The sequence below is a fragment of the Felis catus genome, chromosome F1, assembly GCF_018350175.1.
Source record: "Felis catus isolate Fca126 chromosome F1, F.catus_Fca126_mat1.0, whole genome shotgun sequence".
Taxonomy (NCBI): Eukaryota; Metazoa; Chordata; class Mammalia; order Carnivora; family Felidae; genus Felis; species Felis catus.
In genome coordinates, this window is record NC_058384.1 from 42,184,986 (window position 1) to 42,202,497 (window position 17,512).

Here is a 17,512-nt window from a genome sequence, read left to right on the forward strand (position 1 = left end):
GCTTGTAGCACTCTGCTCTTACGTGTATAAAGTGACTGCAGACCGCCTTCCCCCCTTGCTCACCTAAATCCATCCTTCATTCAGATCTAGCTCCAGCCCGATTCACTTCTCAACATAATTCATGGTGAGCTTTCCCCTCCTCTGAAATTCTCTTTTAGCCTGCTGCTTTTATTTCATGATGATTATGGGAACAATATTGGTGGCAGTGGTGATAAATAGCATTGGCCACAGAAGAATTATCTGAGTATAATAAAACTTTGGGGAGAGATGGCTCATTTTGAAGACGATATAAATGCTAATTGTAAGAGCTAAAGAATGATGTAGTTTGGAAAAATACCTATTCTATTTTTGCTTTGAAATTTGGCACTTTTTTTTTCAATTTACTAGTTTTTAGGATTATTTTTATTTTTTTTTTAAGTTTATTTATTTATTTTGAGAAAGAGAGAGAGAGCATGAACCGAGGAGGGGCAGAGAGAGAGGGAGAGAGAGAATCCCAAGCAGGCTCCGCACTGTCAGTCCAGAGCCGGACGTGGGGCTCGATCTCACAAACCGCGATATCATGACCTGACCCGAACAAGAGTCAGATGCTCAACCAACTGAGCCACCCAGGCGCCCCTGAAGTTTGACTTTTTCAAAAAATTGTAAAATTATCTTAGAGCAAAGAGGGGCAACATAGAAATTAAGTCCCCGGGTGTTACGTGACTTTGCTCAAAGTCACTAAAGGAGAGACAAATTTGATCCCCAGTGTACTGGGGCCTACACTGTGTCTATCAGAATAGGCTCTTAGGAGTTTACATTGTAAGAAGTAGAAGTCAACTATGCCTGATTTATTTGATCAACAAGTCTACTTAATGTATATTTATTGAGTGCTTACTCTGTGCTGGACAGTCTTCTAGGCCTTGGGGATACAGCAGCAAATAAACAAATTCCCTGTAGTAGGGGAGATAGACAATAAACAAACTCACAAATATATTGTATTTTGGATGCTAAAGAAGAAAAACAAAGAGGACTGAGTCAGATGTTAGAGAAGAGAAATGAAGAGGAAAGGAGTGCTTAGACAGGATGGGGTTAAGGCAGCCCGTTTAATAAAGTAACATTTGTGGAGGCCTGACTGGAGTGACGAAGCAAGTCAGATGGGCGTCTTGGGGAAGAGCGTTCCAAGGGTGTGCTCAGCATTTAGAAGAATAGCAGGGAGACTAGTGTGGCCAGAGGAGAACAAGTGAGGAAGTGATAGGAAATGAGGTTCGAAAGGCAGCAAGCAAGGGGCCAATGCTATAGACCTTCATAAGTATTTTGGATTCTGAGTGAGATGAGAATCTCTGGGATGGTTCTGAGCAGAAGTGACAGGATCTGACTTACAGTTTTTAAGGAGCACTGGCACCTGGGTGGCTCAGTCAGTTAAGCGTCTGACTTTGGCTCAGGGCATAATCTCTTGGTTTGTGAGTTCAAGCCCCACATCGGGCTCTCTGCTGTCAGCACGGAGACTGCTTGGGATCCTCTGTCCCACTCTCTCTGCCCCTCCCCCGCTGGTTCTCTCTCTGTGTGTCTCAAAATAAATAAATAAATAAAATTATCGGGGCACCTGGGTGGCTCAGTTGGTTGAGCATCTGACTTTGCCTAAGGTCATGATCTCATGGTTTGTGAGTTCGAGCCCCACATTGGGCTCACTGCTGTCAGCGCAGAGCCTGCTTAGGATCCTCTGGCCCCCTGTCTCTCTACTCCTCCCTTCCTCACACTCTCTCTGTCTAAAATAAATAAACCTTTTTAAAAAAGAATTATCTCCACAATCATTGATAATGAAATATACGACAAAAATTATTTAAAAAAACAAAAACAAAAAACCACCGACTACTGTGTAAAGACATGAAGGACTGCATGGGAACAAAGGTGAAACTAGGGAGATAAGTTAAGAGGCTCTTGCAGTGGGGCCCCTGGGTGGCTCAGTCAGTTGGGGGTCCGACTCTTGGTTTTGGGGCAGGTCATGATCTCGTGGTTCATGGGTTCAAGCTGAGCAGGACTCTCTGTCTCTCTCCCTCTCTGCCCCTCCCTCACACATGCTCGCTCTCTCTCTCTCTCTCTCTCTCTCTCTCTCTGTCTCTCTCTCTCAAAAGAAATAAACTTAAAACAAAAAAGAGGCTATTGCAGTAATCTAGTGAGGGGTCATGGTGAGTACCACCAGTGAGTACCAGTGGAGGAGAAGGCCACTTTCAGAATTTCCTCATGGATTAGACATAGGGTTACAAAAAAGACTCAGGGAGTCTCCAGAGTTTGGGCCTGAACAACCAGAAGGAGTTGGATATTCATGGGCCCTCCTGGTAATTCAAGCTCTAAAAATGAGCATAAATGAAGAGGAGGAAGAGAGCCATAACCACTGTCAAAATCCTACCCCAGAGCCAGTCTGATGAAGCCTTTGTCACTGCCAGCACTGGACACTGCATGCTACCCCTGGCCTAGATATTGCTGTTGCTAGAGTAAATTCTGCTTCCTTGCTTCATTCTCTGCATTACTATTGCCTGAGCCAACATTCCAGGTGGGCACAACCGATTGACCGAGTTCAGATCACATGCCTGCTCCCTAACTACAAGAGGTGCTGGGAAAGGAAGTATATGCGCCTTCTACTTTTTTCCCCCCTCCTTCTACTTTTAAAGTGGGATACTAGCCCTGCTTTTTACTCAAGTTCGAACGGTAGGGGATTCCTCAAAGACAAGAAGACAGTTCAGGTTGGGGAGGGGGGGAACCACAAAATCAAGGAATATACATGACAGTCTGTCGGAGCGGTCACTGTGGAAATGTGTTGGACTGCTGATACAGAAAGCCACTGTAACTCGTTTAAAAGCTCATTGTTTAAGGGAATTTTAAACAAACAATCTGAGAGAATTTCATTCATAACTGGGAAAGCACTTCAAAGTATTCAACAGGAAGATGAACGTTGCATTATCACTCAATGGCACAGAGCATCAGTAACAGACTTCCTTTGGCTCTGCCCACTTCTCTCACCCCAGCCCTGCAAGGCTGGGATTCTTACAGAAGTGAGGCTTTCTTTCAAGGCACCCAGACCCTATCTGTGAACTACTTATCTGTTTTAATCATTGCAGCATCAGGGGAAAGTAAGGCCTAACCTTCTGAGGGTTACCGAGGGAACCAAATGTATTTCAAATCAAAGGGTGATACCAAAGTCAGGCATTACTGAGCAGTGGTCTAAAGTTTTTTGACTTGCTATAAGAATGTCCATAAAACCCCACAAATAGGGGTGCCTAAGTGGCTCAGTTGGTTAAGCATCCAACTCTTGATTTCAGCTCAGGTCACACGATCTTGTGGTTCATAGGATTGAGCCCCACAGCAGGCTCTGTGCTGACAGTGCTATGCCTGCTTGGGATTCTCTCTCTCCCTCTCTCTCTGCCTCTGGCCCCCTGCCTCCCGCATGCACACGTGCACACACACACACACACACACACACACACACTCTCCCTCTCTCTCCCTCTCAAAATAAATAAACTTAAAAAAAAAACCCACAAACAATCCATGGAATTGTTAAAGGCCTTGAAAAACAAAGTTTGAAAACCACTGGGCAATGCAGAGAATAACAGATGGAGTGTTTAAAGACCTGCATGGGGTTAACTACTTCTCTATAAGCTTTACTTTCTGTAAGCCGTAGTCTCCTCTAAAATGGAAAAAAACCAGCCATCTCACAGTGTTATTATGAGGATTAAATAAGAGAATATATATAAAACCTAGCTGACTGGCAAAGCGTCCTATGATATTAGAATAACTTACTTCTCACAGGCACATGGGACCAAGAATTTTAAACCTAGAACACTTAGGTCCTGCATCTATATGCCTGAGAAATTTCTGCCATCTGGAAGATTTAAAGGCCCAGAGACGTTCACCGCGCCTTGCCCCAAGAATGTTAAAACAATAGTGATAGAACCAGGTTCCCGGCCTTTCCTGTCCCTATCACTTTAAACACATCACCTGAGCTCTGGCTTACCTTACTGCCTTGATTTGTCTTGTTAGTGTGAACTGATGGCCAGTTCAGGTGTTAATTTATGCATCCCGCAGTTGCGAGGAGTGTCTCCAGGCTCCACTCAGGGATGGCTTACTTGTTCTCTCTGCATCTGGCTAACCCAGGTGCTGCTTTCCATCTTCCCCTATTTGGTTCCAGAGCCGCCTCCTCAGAGACTTTCTCCCACGACCCTGGGGAAAAGCTGTTTGGCTGGACGATTCCACTTCACCAGCCTTGGTCCCTCCTGGCATAGGAGCCATTCTGTGGTTTGTGATTGAGTTCCACTGGGAGACAGTCCTCTGGGTGGCTGCTTTTGTTGAAGATGCATGAACTTAACAGCCCACGAGTGGCTTTGAAGGCTTTTCCAAACTTCTCTTCTGTGGGTCAGGTAGGGAAAATTTTCCAAACTTCCGGGGTACTTCCTACCTTTGAGAAATAGTCTCCCAGATCTGGCCACAACTAGAAAGATGAAACTAACAGGGCATCTGAGCTGTGTTAGAGCTGGGGGCAAAGGACGAGTTAAGGGGATTTAGGCATTGTGTGTTCACCACGAGAAGAGTAGGGGAAGATGAGAACATGCTGAGTGTATGGGGGGGCAGTGGATAAGGTTGCAGGGTGCAGGGTCTGCATTTTGGTATTGAACATGAAAAACATTTTTAAGTTAAAATATATAATAGGGGTGCCTGGGTGGCTCAGTCTTGATTTCAGCTCAGGTCACGATCTCATGATTCATGAGTTTGAGCCTCACATAGGGCTGCACACTGACAATGTGGAGTCGACTTGGGATTCTTTCTCTCTCCCTCTTTCCACTCCTCTCCTGCTCAAGCTCACAGTTTCTCTCTCAAAATAAATAAATAAACTTTAAAAATATACATTATATATACATAATATATGTATGTATATTATAAATATTTGTGAAATGACTTCCTATTTGTAAATCATTGGTTTGGAACCCTTGTGCTTCTGAGCATGTGAAATAGGGAAAAGAGATGAAGGCAGGTCTTTTCCCTTATTGCATTTTTTTTTAGGTTTTTTTTTTTTTTTAACGCTTATTTATTATTGAGAGGCAGAGCACGAGCAGGGGAGTGGCAGAGAGGGGAGAGACACAGAATCCGAAGCAGGCTCCAGGCTCCGAGCTGTCAGCACTGAGCTCGACGCGGGGTTCGAACTCACGAACCGTGAGATCATGACCCGAGCCGAAGCCGGACACCCAACCAGCTGAGCCACCCAGGCACCCCACACTTGTTGCATTTTAAAAACATATCCAGAAAACCTTTTGGAAGGGAATGGATGCCTTTCAATCTCTAAACTGGGTGACTCACGGAATCCGTTTTTAGAGGAGCTAGAGGAAGAGCCCGGAGGTGTGAACGTTTTGCATTAGATCTTAATTAGATCTTTGCATTAGGTCATCTGTGTAATATGTTTTTTATTTTTAAAATAATGTGTTAGGGAGCCCCTGGGTGGCTCAGTCAGTGAAGCGTCCGACTGAGGGTTTCGGCTCAGGTCCTGATCTCCCACTTTGTGGGTTCGAGCCCCACATCAGGCTGTGTGCTGGCAGTGCAGAGCCTACTTGGGATTCTCTCTCTCTCCCTTTCTCTCTGCCCCTCCCCTGCTCACTCTCTCTCAAAACGAACAAACAAACAAACTGAAAAAAAGAACGTTAAAACAATAAATAAATAAAAATAAAAATCACGTGCTAGAGCCCCTGGCTGGCTCAGTCGGAAGAGCATCCAGCTCTTGATCTCGGGGTCACGAGTTCCAACCCCACGCTGGGTGTAGAGATTGCTAAAAAATAATAATAATAAACCTTAACAAAAAAACCCGCGTGTTCCTAGGTTCCACGGTATGAGATCAGAGCCAGCGTCTGTCTTTTGTGACATTAAAACTTGAGATAGGTGTACTTGAGAAGATCCAACCTGCAGTACCAGAAAACTAAAACCAAAACAATAGTGACATAGGACTAAGATGTTTTCATGAAAAACTAGCAGATGGTAGAGTTGAGAATGAAGGAGAACTTGAGAAAAAACAGTTCAGAGTTTGGTGTCCAGGAGGAATGTTCCTTAGGAGGTGTGCTAAAGAGAGGGAATAGGATGTTTGAATAAAATTAATTCTTTACACTCTCTGGACTATGGCTTGTGCGAAAGGCACCCCCTTGACGGGGAGAGGTCAACGGCTTTCACAGCCCTGGCAGGATGAGTAACAACAGTTAGGTAAGCAGTTTTCTTCCACTTTGGCAAATCAGAGCAGTACCGGATTTGTGGGGTACTAGTGGGCTTGTGAGATGCTAACTTTCCGGAGGTGGTTGTTGCCATGCGCCCCATACCTGGGATCAGGCTACTTTGAAGGTTAATTGTCATGTCACTGATCTGCAGCTGAAAGAGGGCCCTTGCAGATCTGGGAAAAGAGATACCATCAACACCGGTTTCTGCAGAGCCCTGAGCACAGCACGTCAAGCAGGAGAGGAAGGCAAGTAGAGGGGGCTGCTGCAGGAAGTTTGCCCACCGTGAGCAGCTGGGAGATTGTGTTTTTATAGCTGGCGAACCTACATCTTTGTGTAGAACAGGGAGCGTAAGATTGATACCAGTTATTCAAACTGCAAACCATGCTGGAGACAAAAGCAGGACCTCAGTTGTCCTGGATTAAGACTTTACAAGGTGAACCCCCCTGAACTTTGCCCATAACAAGGGGAAAGTCCTTGGGATCTGACCCAAGGACTTGCTTTGCTTTGGAACTAACAGAAACTTCTTCTGGACACTCCCTTTTGACTTGAATGCCTTTCCACTCCTTTGAACAATTTATTTTATTTATGGATCATATGTAATAACAAGAATAAACAAAAATCATTTATGGAACACCAGCAATATGTACAATGTTATGCTAGGCCTTGTAGGGGATGCAAAGAAAATTATGAAATGTACACTTTCGTAAGTCTTAATGCTTTCCAAAATGCTTTCAGATCCTTGCATGATTTCACCCTTATAACATTACTCTGCTTAGCCTTTCCAGGAAGCTTTCTCCCATTAACTTTACTTTGCTATTTTTATTCGAATACCTGTATGTATCAGTTTTTGAAGTTGCATGCATTTGTACTTGTCTTTTTAAAAAATGTTTATTTAAGAAAAAAATATTTTTAACGTTTTTTTTTTATTTTTTGAGAGACAGAGGGAGACAGAGCATGAGCAGGGGAGGTTGCAGAAAGAGAGGGAGTCACAGAATCCGAAGCAGGCTCCAAGCTCTGAGCTGTCAGCACAGAGGCCGAAGCGGGGCTCAAACTCACTAGCGGTGAGATCATGACCTAAGCTGAAGTCGGATGCTTGACTGACTGAGCCACGCAGGCGCCCCTAATGTTTATTTATTTTTGAGAGAGAGCACAAGCAGGGGAGGAGCAGAGAGAGAGGGAGACAAGATTCCCAAGCGGGCTCTTCTCTGACAGCAGAGAGCCCGATGGGGGGTTCAAACTCATCCTCTGTGAGATCATGACCTGAGCTGAAGTTGGATGCCCAACCAACTGAGCCACCCAGACGTCCCTGTACTTGTCTATTTTTGATATATATCTAGAGGTGTACCCCTTATATTAGACTGTTTCTCAGAGCAGTCACTTTCATTTTACCAATTGCTCTAAAATTTCCCGGAGGGTTCAAACTCTGTTTCATCCAAAAGATTGTAGACACAGAACTTTGTTTTTATTCACTTTAAAAAAATTTACATGTAATGAAATTCACTTTTGTGAGTGCATATATGTCTGTGAGTTTTGACACATGCGTAGTTATGTAAACACCGCCACCATTAAGATTACAGAAGTTTCATCTGCCCCTTCCCACAAATTCCTTCCTGCCGCCCTTTTGCGGTCCATCTGCCCTCTACCCCCACCCTCTCCCAGGCCCTGACAACCACCGATCTGTCTTATATCTCTATAACTTTGTCTTTTCCAGAATGTCATATAAGTGGAATCATACATATGTAGCCTTTCCCATGTGACTTCTTTCACTTACCACAATGCACTTGAGATCCGTCCATGTTGTTGCATGTGTTGTAGTGTTTATTGCTGAGTGGTATTCCATTCCACAGAGGTACCATAGTTTGTTTATCCTTCCACCCGCTGAAGGACATTTGGGCTGTTTCCAGTTTTTAGTTCTTATGAATAAAGCCACCAAAAACATTTATGTACAAGTTTTTGTGTGAATATAGATTTTCATCTCTCTTGGATAAATACCTACGAGGGAGGTTGCTGGATCATATGGTAACTGTATGTTCGACTTTAAAAGAAGCTGTCTGTGAACCTAAAACTGCTGTAAAAATATAGTCTTTAATAAGAAAAAAACAAAACAAAACAAAACTGTCAAATTGTTTTCCAAAGTGGTTGCTCCATTTTGCATTCCCACTGGCATTGTGTGAGAATTCCATTTGCTATGCATCTGTGTCAACACTTAATATTGTCAGATTATTTATTATAGCCATTCTTTTTTTTAATGTTTATTTACTTATTTATATAATTTATTTATTTTTTAATTTCTGTCCAAGTTAGTTAGCATATAGTTCAACAATGATTTCAGGAGTAGATTCCTTAATGGCTCTTACCCATTTAGCCCATCCCTCCTCCCACAACCCCTCCAGCAACCCTCTGTTTGTTCTCTGTATTTAAGAGTCTCTTATGTTTCATCCCCCTCCCTGTTCTTGTGTAATTTTTGCTTCACTTCCCTTGTGTTCATCTGTTTAGTACCTTAAATTCCTCATAAGAGTGTAGTCATATGATATTTGTCTTTCTCTGACTGACTGATTTTGCACAGCATAATACCCTCCAGTTCCATCCACAGAGTTGCACATGGCAAGATTTCATTCTTTTTGGTTGCCGAGTAATACTCCATTGTATATATATATACCACATCTTCTTTATCCATTCATCCGTTGATGGACATTTGAGCTCTTTCCATACTTTGGCTATTGTCAGTAGAGCTGCTATAAACATTGGGGTGCATGTGCTCCTTTGAAGCAGCACACCTGTATCCCTTGGATAAATCCTAGTAGTGCAATTGCTGGGTCATAGGGTAGTTCTATTTTTAATTTTTTGAGGAACCTCCATACCTTTTTCCCGAGTGGCTTCACCAGTTTGCATTCCCACCAGCAGTGCAAAAGAGATCCTCTTTCTCCACATCCTTGCCAACATCTGTGGTTGTCTGAGTTGATAATGTTAGCTATTCTGACAGGTGTGAGGTGGTATCTCATTGTGGTTTTGATTTGTATTTCTTTGATGATGAGTGATGTTGGGCATTTGTTCATGTGTTGGTTGGCCATCTGGATGTCTTTGGAGAAGTGTATATTCATGTCTTTTTCCCATTTCTTCACTGGATTATTTGTTTTCTGGGTGTTGACTTTGATAAATTCTTTATAGATTTTGGATACTAACCCTTTATCTGATGTCATTTGCAAATGTCTTCTTCCATTCCGTTGGTTGCCTTTTAGTTTTGCTGTTTGTTTCCTTTGCTGTGCAGAAGCTTTTTATTTTGATGAGGCCCCAGTAGTTCATTTTTGCTTTTGTTTCCCTTGCCTCCGGAGATGTGTTGAGTAAGAAGTTGCTGCAGCCGAGGTCAAAGAGGTTTTTGCTTGCTTTATCTAGGATTTTGATGGCTTCTTGTCTTACGTTTAGGTGTTTCATCCATTGTGAGTTTATTTTTGTGTATGGTGTAAGAAAGTGGTCCAGGTTCATTCTTCTGCAGGTCGCTGTCCAGTTTTCCCAGCACCATTTGCTGAAGAGACTGTCTTCATTCCATTGGATATTCTTTCCTGCTTTGTCAAAGATTCGTTGGTCATACGTCTGTGGGTCCACTCCTGGGTTCTCTCTTCTGTACCATTGATCTATGTGTCTGTTTTTGTGGCAGTACCATACTGTCTTGATGATTACAGCTTTGTAATACAGCTTGAAGTCCGGGACGGTGATGCCTCCTGCTTTGGTTTTCTTTTTCAAGACTGCTTTGACTATTCAGGGTCTTTTCTGGTTCCATACAAAGTTTAGGATTGTTTGTTCTAGCTCTGTGAAGACTGCTGCTGTTGTTTTGATAGGGATTGCTATTTTAGCCATTCTAATGGATGTGTAGTGATTTCTCATTGTGGTTTGAATTTGCTCCTGATAACTGATGATGTTGATGGTCTTTTCTCATGCTTATTTGTCACCTGTATATTTTCCCTTGTGAAGTATCTCTTCAAATCTTTTGCCCATTTTCTTTTTTGTTTAAGTTTATTTATTTATTTTGAGAGAGAGAGAGGTGGGGGAGGGGCAGAGAGAGATGGAGAGAGAGAAAGAATCCCAGCAGGCTCTGCACTGTCAGCACAGAGCCCAGCGTGGGGCTAGAACTCACGAACCATGAGATCATGACCTGAGCCGAAACCAAGAGTCAGACACTCAACCGACTGAGCCATCCAGGAGCCCCTCTTTTGCCCATTTTCTCAATTGGGTTATTAGCTATTTTATTGTTGAGTTTTGAGAGCTGTTCATATATTATGGATATTAGCCCTTTGTCAGATATACATCTTTTTAGACACAAGAAAAACCCCAGACAGGCTGAAATGACAAAGGTGATTTATTGGCTCACATAATTACAAGATCCAGAGGTATAATGTGCAGTCTTTGGGGCTGGTGAAATTCATTTTCCCACTGTCTTCCCATATCTCCGCTCTGCATCCTTCTGTGCTAGCTGTATCGAGGACATAGCTTTTCTCATAATGTCAGCATTGCCGCAGTTAATTCCAAGCCTCGCCCATAAACTATATTGTCCAGAAAAACAGCTGGCTTCCAATACACCTTTAAAATGACAGATCTTCTCTTACAACAACTGTTGGAAATCTCCCCATTGGTGTGAAATGGGCCAGATGCCTATTGCAAAGCAACCTCAATGGCCAGGGGAATGCCACAAGCTGACTGGGTTAAGCCATGATGAGGGGACACCATGCTTTGAGGTTTCTAGCATCTTTTGATCACTCTTCCCTTGTGGGTTGTTTTTTGGGGGGTTTTTGTTTTTGTTTTTGTTTTTTCTGCCGGCACTATGAGTCCCACCTCACTGAAGTGTAGGAGCTGGCTTCAGTCTGTCTCCGTGACTCTTGTAGCTAAGGCACAGGCCTGAAAGTAGGCTCACCAATCAGATATTCCTGTGTGAGATTTTTGATGAGGAAAGAACAAGATGAAGAAGCAAAGGACAGGCAGGATCACACTTTCTTACCAGAGTGGCGGCAGAGACCCAACCATTGATTTGTTAAGTAAGTTTGGGCCCTACTGAAGTCATCCCCTGTAAAATTAAGTCAATATGGTCCTTGACACATATCACTACAAAACTATGACCTCTATTTCTACCCCCATTTGTTTTAAGCTCCTAGCTATGTAAGGATTATCTCTTCGTGCTGTGTCTGGTAGCTCTTCTGCCAGGGAAGGCAGTGGAGCCTGTGGGTGAGGGACTTCCATAGCTCTCCATTTTGAGTATTTTACATAGGAGTTATCATTTTACACAGGAAAGTGTAAAACCCTGAAGGCAGAGGTTTGAGAGGAAAGATGATGATGAGTTTGAGGTGCCTTTGAGATATCCTGTCAGTTAGGCAGTTGGATTTATGAATTTAGGTGCTCAGGAGATATAGAGCCACAGGCAAATTGTACACATAAAAAGGTAGAGGCTGGGAGTTCCTGGGCCCTTTTTGTGGCTCGCTTCATATATACCTTATGGGAGTGCATAATGAGTTTTATTTTATGTATTTATTTTCAAATAGGCTCCATGCCCAACATGGGGCTTGAACTCATGACCCTGAGATCAAGAGTCATATGCTCTATGGACTGAGCCAGCCAAAGTGCCCCCATAATGAGTTTCAATAGACAGGCCTCTTGGTTACAAGAGACAGAAACCCAGCTTAACTGGCTTGGATAAAACCAAGAATTTATTGGAAGGATATTGGTATAATTCTCCTGGTCAAGGAAGAATTGATGAACCAAACTGTAAGAAGGGCAAAAATGCAGTTGGGCTGAAGGAATAACTGAAAGGACTTCATGTCGATAACACTTATCCTTTCTTCCCTTTCCCCTGTGTTCTCTTAGTGCATACTGACCTCTTCCCTATGGAAGAGGAAGCAATGAAACTCAATTGTAAAGAGACACACACAATTGCTGGGTGATGCTATACTCCACAGCTTGAAGTGCAGGTAACCAGGGAGACTGACTTTTTACAGTCCCAGTTCAGAAATCACAGGCAAGGAATTCTTGGCCTGACCTGGCCTGGGACGGTTGACTCTGGTGCCGGTAGTAGAGTGGTGGTGGTCTTGTATGCCCATGGCAGAATAAAACCTAAACCGTTTTTACCATGAAATTGGTCTGGCCATTGTGATTGAGATCCAAAATAACAATGGGTTGGGGCGCCTGGGTGGCTCATTCGGTTGAGCGTCCGACTTCAGCTCAGGTCACAATCTCGCGGTCCGTGAGTTCGAGCCCCGCGTCGGGCTCTGTGCTGACAGCTCAGAGCCTGGAGCCTGCTTCCGATTCTGTGTCTCCCTGTCTCTGACCCTCCCCCGTTCATGCTCTGTCTCTCTCTGTCTCAAAAATAAATAAACGTAAAAAAAAAATTAAAAAAAAAAACAAAATAACAATGGGTTAAACAAGATAGGAATTAATTTCTCTCATGTAATTACCCAGATATAAATACAGTATTGAAAATATATGTAACAAGACTGCTATGGTTCAAACCAAGGGTCGGTCTAGATTTTGTGAGGCTGAATACAAATTTTGGAATCCTCTTTAAGGAAAATAATACCAAGTTTCCAGTATAAAAATTAGGTATAAAAACATTTGTTAAGTGTGAGAAAATAAATTACGATAAATTATTGGAGCTTTGGAGTTTCAGATCCCTTTCTTCTGAGATCTCTTTAGCCAATTCATCAGAAATGCTTCCTCATTTCAATCTGTTCCCCTCTCCATCTAGAACACTCCACAACTCCCAACAACTGTCAGGTGAGGCGCCCTGAAGCTTCAGTTTTATTAGTTTCATGATACATCTGCCTCTGTGCTGAGGCAAAAAATTCTATACCTATGTAAATGAAGAAGAGGGGCACCTGACTGACTCAGTCAGTAGAGCATGTGACTCTTGACCTCAGGGTCATGAGTTCAAGCCCACATTGGGCATGGAAGGTACTTTAAATAAATAAATAAATAAATAAATAAATAAATAAATAAATAAATAAATAAATAAAACATTTAAATCGAGAAAAGAATTGATATCCCACTAACAGTCTCTCCCACTAGCTCATTATGCATAACTCCAAAGGGTATTATTAGGATTTAAGGGTAAGGGCTTGAGAAGAATTATGTCAGCCTGATATTCAGAAGAAACTTTTTAATGGAGTCAATGGATATAATGAACAGCATTAAAATACGTGGAATTCTTTGCCCCTGGAGGGGATTGGGCTGTTAACCATTCTTGGGGATGTCTTAATGAGGATTTAAACACCAGATCGGACAGGGCTTTTTTTAGATTAGATGAACTTTAAGATAGTGTAGTGAAATGCAAATGGATGAACTTCAAAGCAAAAAAGATCTGGGTGTGTGGCCAAATTCTACCTCTAGCTAGTTGGATGATGATGGGCAAGTGGTTTAATCTCTCTGAACTTTTATTTCTAAAGTCTATAAAATGGGGTAGCAAAACGTAGTCTCTATTTTCTGTAAGGATTAAATGTGAATGAATTTTGAACATCCAGACAGGTACATAATAACAGATCTCAATATAAATTATTTTCCTCTCTCTTGCTCCTTTCCAGTACTGAGCTTCTCTGATTCTATGCAGGATCTGAGCTTTATCTTGAAATATAAATGGGATTTAGATGAGCACATTAGAAGGTGGGCATTCTAAACAGAAGGACTTCCATAAGGTGATGCACTGATTCTTAGTTTTTGGCTTGTCTAACATCCCTTCCCCTTTTTGAAGGACTGCTCCCTTCTAACAATAGTACATATAATTTGGAGACAATTTATAATTCACAAAACAATCCTTTTATCCCCCAATTTCTCCATTCTTGTGGTCATAATTATTCACATATTGAATGGCAGAAGTAAATCCTCAATTTCTTTTAAAAAGGGCAGGTAGGTCTATTTACTGAGCCCTTACATATCTAAGAATACTTTTGTCTTCCCTCAGAAACATTCATTTGGTTGGTTATAAAATACTGTTTTGCAAATATGTTTAATGTCTGGCTTAATAGAAGCTCATACATTTCTGCATTCAGTCTGTCTTAATCTGTTGTTTTAGTTGGAATACATGAAGGAAATCTGGCTTCATACCGATATATAATTGTAAAAGGGAAAAGTATTCGGGGGGGGGGTATTTTAATAATCTTTTCAGATAATTCTGGATATTCTTCTTTGATACCAGAATTCAGCAAATAGTAGTTTCCTAAAGATTAATTGCAATGTGGAACTCAAAACGTATCAGTGAATATTCATACTCTGTTAAATTAGAATCTATTGATCTATCTTTTACTTTCAATGGATTTTTTACCCAGGCATAATTTTGTATCATCATGCATTTGATCATTTGAAAATTATTGACTCACTGAGTTATGCCCGTCTTCCAAATGTTAACATATATTGTTAATCAATATTTTTAAAAATCACTTTCATTCACATTACCACTGATCTTATCAGAAAAAATCTTTAAGTATTAGGTATCTGAGTAGCAAATACAACTTTTGTAATATTTTAATTTTCATTTGAAATCTCAAAAAAAAATTTTTTTTTTTTTTTTGAGAGAGAGAAAGAGCTCAGGGGGAAGGGGCAGAGAGAGAGAGAGAAAATCTTTTTTTTTTAATTTTTTAAATATTTACTTTTGAGAGAAAGAGACAGAGTGTGAGTGGGGGAGGGGCAGAGAGAGAGAGGGAGACACAGAATCTGAAGCAGGCTCCAGGCTCTGACACAAGGATCACAAGAGCATGACCTGAGCCTAAGTTGAACCCTCAACCAAGCCACCCAGGTGCCCCTTATATTTATTTCTGAGAGAGAAAGAGAGAGGCACAGAGAGAGGGGGACAGAGGATCCAAACCGGGCTCTGTGCTGACAGCAGAGAGCCCGATGTAGGGCTCAATCTCATGAACCATGAGATCATGACCTGAGCTGAAGTTGGACACTTCACCCACTGAGTCACCCAGACAGCCTGTGAGAGAGAGAGTGAGAAAGAGAGAGAGTGAGAGAATCTTAAGCAGCCTCCATGCCCAGTGGGGAGCCCAGTCTGGGGCTGGATCTCCCAAGCTGGACATCATGACATTTGCAGAAATCAAGAGTCAGACAGACGCTCACCCAGCTGAGCCACCCAGACACCCTTCAAATGTTCTTAATGGCAGCAGATATCGTCAACTGTTTTCTTTGAAGAAATAGGGTCATTTTGTTCATTTTCAAGAAAATTTCTGCCAGTACCTAAGTCTCGATAACAATGGATTGTCTATCAGTCCTTCTTTCAAGTAAAAATAGTGATGCATGAGAAAAGTAGCTAGTTCAGCCTGTGACCCAATTCCACAAATGCATTTCCTCAAGACAACCATCATACTTCGCAAAACAGCAGAAGTGCAATATGTATACTTCCTGTTTGCTGCACAGAATATTAAAAAAAATGTACACTTAAGATTCAAGATTTAGTACAATTAGTATTTTTTATTGTTTCATCAAGGACACTTGGGAGCATGTGGTGGTGAAGAACATAATTACTACTACAGTTGGTACCAAGGCACTAATTTGTCCTAAGCTGGCAGCACTTACCCACTTTTGCTTTTGCATCAACAGTGCAAATATTAACAAAGTGAAAAGGGCAAATAATGTCTTAGTATTATTACAAAAATAGCTTTGATCTTATAGATACCCTGAAAAGATTTCTAAGACCCCAAGGAGTCCAAGGACTACACTTTGAAAATATCTGTTTAGTACATGCTTTTTGCTGACCTATGGCTGTGTCAGATAATTTCCCCCTAAAAATTCTGTAGCTATTGTTCCATTATATTTAGTATTCCAGAAAAAATCAAAATCAAACATAATTATTTTTCTTTATAGCTAACCTATTTATTCTCTTTAGGTTGTAGCAATTTTTTTTTTTTGTAATTAAAAAAATTTTTGCCAGAGCATGTCTATATACGTCTATTTGTTCATTTTCATTCAACATGATCCTCTTTAATCTTAATACTTAGGTTTTTTTTCTAGTTCCAAAACCTTTCAATTTTGACTTCTTTTTCATTTTTCCTCCCTTAGGAGCAGCAGTAATTCTTTTTTTTTTCTTCTTTTTTTAAAAGATTTTATTTTAAGTAATCTCTACACTCATCATGGAGCTCAAACTCACAACCCCAAGATCAAAAGTTGCCCACCCCACCAACTGAGCCAGCCAGGCACCCCAGGAACAACAGTAATTCTTGCTTCAAATCTGTCCTTTGCCAGGGTGACTGGCTAGCTCAGTCTGTAGACCATATGACTCTTGATCCTGGGGTCATGACTTCGTTATTGTTTTGTTTTTGTTTTTTATAAATGTTTATTTTTAAGAAAGAGGGAGTGTAAGTGGAGGAGGGGCAGAGAGAGAGGGAGAGAGAAGATCCAAAGCAAGGTCCCTGCCATCAGTGCAGGGCCTGATGTGAGGCTCAAACTCAGGAATCGTGAGATTGTGACCTGAGCCAAAGTCAGATGCTTAACTGACTGAACCACCCAGCTGTCCCACCAAGGTCATCAGTTAAAGCCCCATGTTGGGTACAGTGCTTACTAAAAATTAGTCAATATATCTATTCTTTGTCCTCTATTGCTATCATCTTTTCTTTTATTATTTGACCCTTTCTCCTTTTCCTCCACATTTTAGGGAACTTTCTCATATTTGCTCTCTACATCATTTATTCCATTGTCTATGATACTGAGTTCTTTGCATCTTTTTTGTTGTATATTAAAGTGTAGATTTCCTGTAGTTCTCCCATATCTTACCCAACTCTCTTTTCATCTCTCTTGTGGCTTTTGTGTTTCATGCACTGTCCTTTCATCTCCTTTGTTTCCTCTTTATGACTTTTTGTTCCTTTTTTGTAGAGAACATGGCTTTTTTTTTTTTAATGTTTATTCACTTTTGAGAGAGAGACAGAGCATGAGCAGGGGGAAGGGCAGAGAGATGGAGTCACAGAACCAAGGCAAGCTCCAGATTCTGAGCTGTCAGCACAGAGGGGCTCAAACCCATGAACCATAAGATATGACCTGAGCTGAAATCAGATGCTTAACCAACTGAGCCACCCAGGTGCCCCGAGAACATGATTTCTTATATCCTAATAAAGACCTACTTATTTTCAGAGTAGGAAGTGTGGATTTTCCTTGGCTCCATTACTGCTTGCTTTTAGATTTTCTGAGCACCTTGTCAAAGCTCTAGCTTTTTGACAAGTTGTATGCATAAATCCTGACTCCCTTCCCTGGGTCTGGTACACATTCTCCTAGAGAAATTTTGGCATGCTAAGATGAGATCTTCTTTCCTGTGCATGGTTTTCTGA

At 41.6% G+C, this 17,512-nt stretch overlaps 1 protein-coding gene across 2 annotated transcripts in view; it reads left to right on the forward strand.

The window, feature by feature from the left end:
• The window catches only part of SNRPE (small nuclear ribonucleoprotein polypeptide E), a 102,515-nt gene that overhangs the window by 52,065 nt on the left and 32,938 nt on the right, over positions 1–17,512 (forward strand). The window contains exon 6 of one of the 2 annotated variants that reach the window (XM_045048927.1): positions 17,106–17,130. The exons of the other annotated variant lie outside the window; for it this stretch is intronic. The gene's annotated coding sequence lies outside the window, so the exon portion shown is untranslated. Of the gene's footprint in view, positions 1–17,105; positions 17,131–17,512 lie in introns of those variants that run through there. 2 annotated transcript variants of the gene reach the window in all.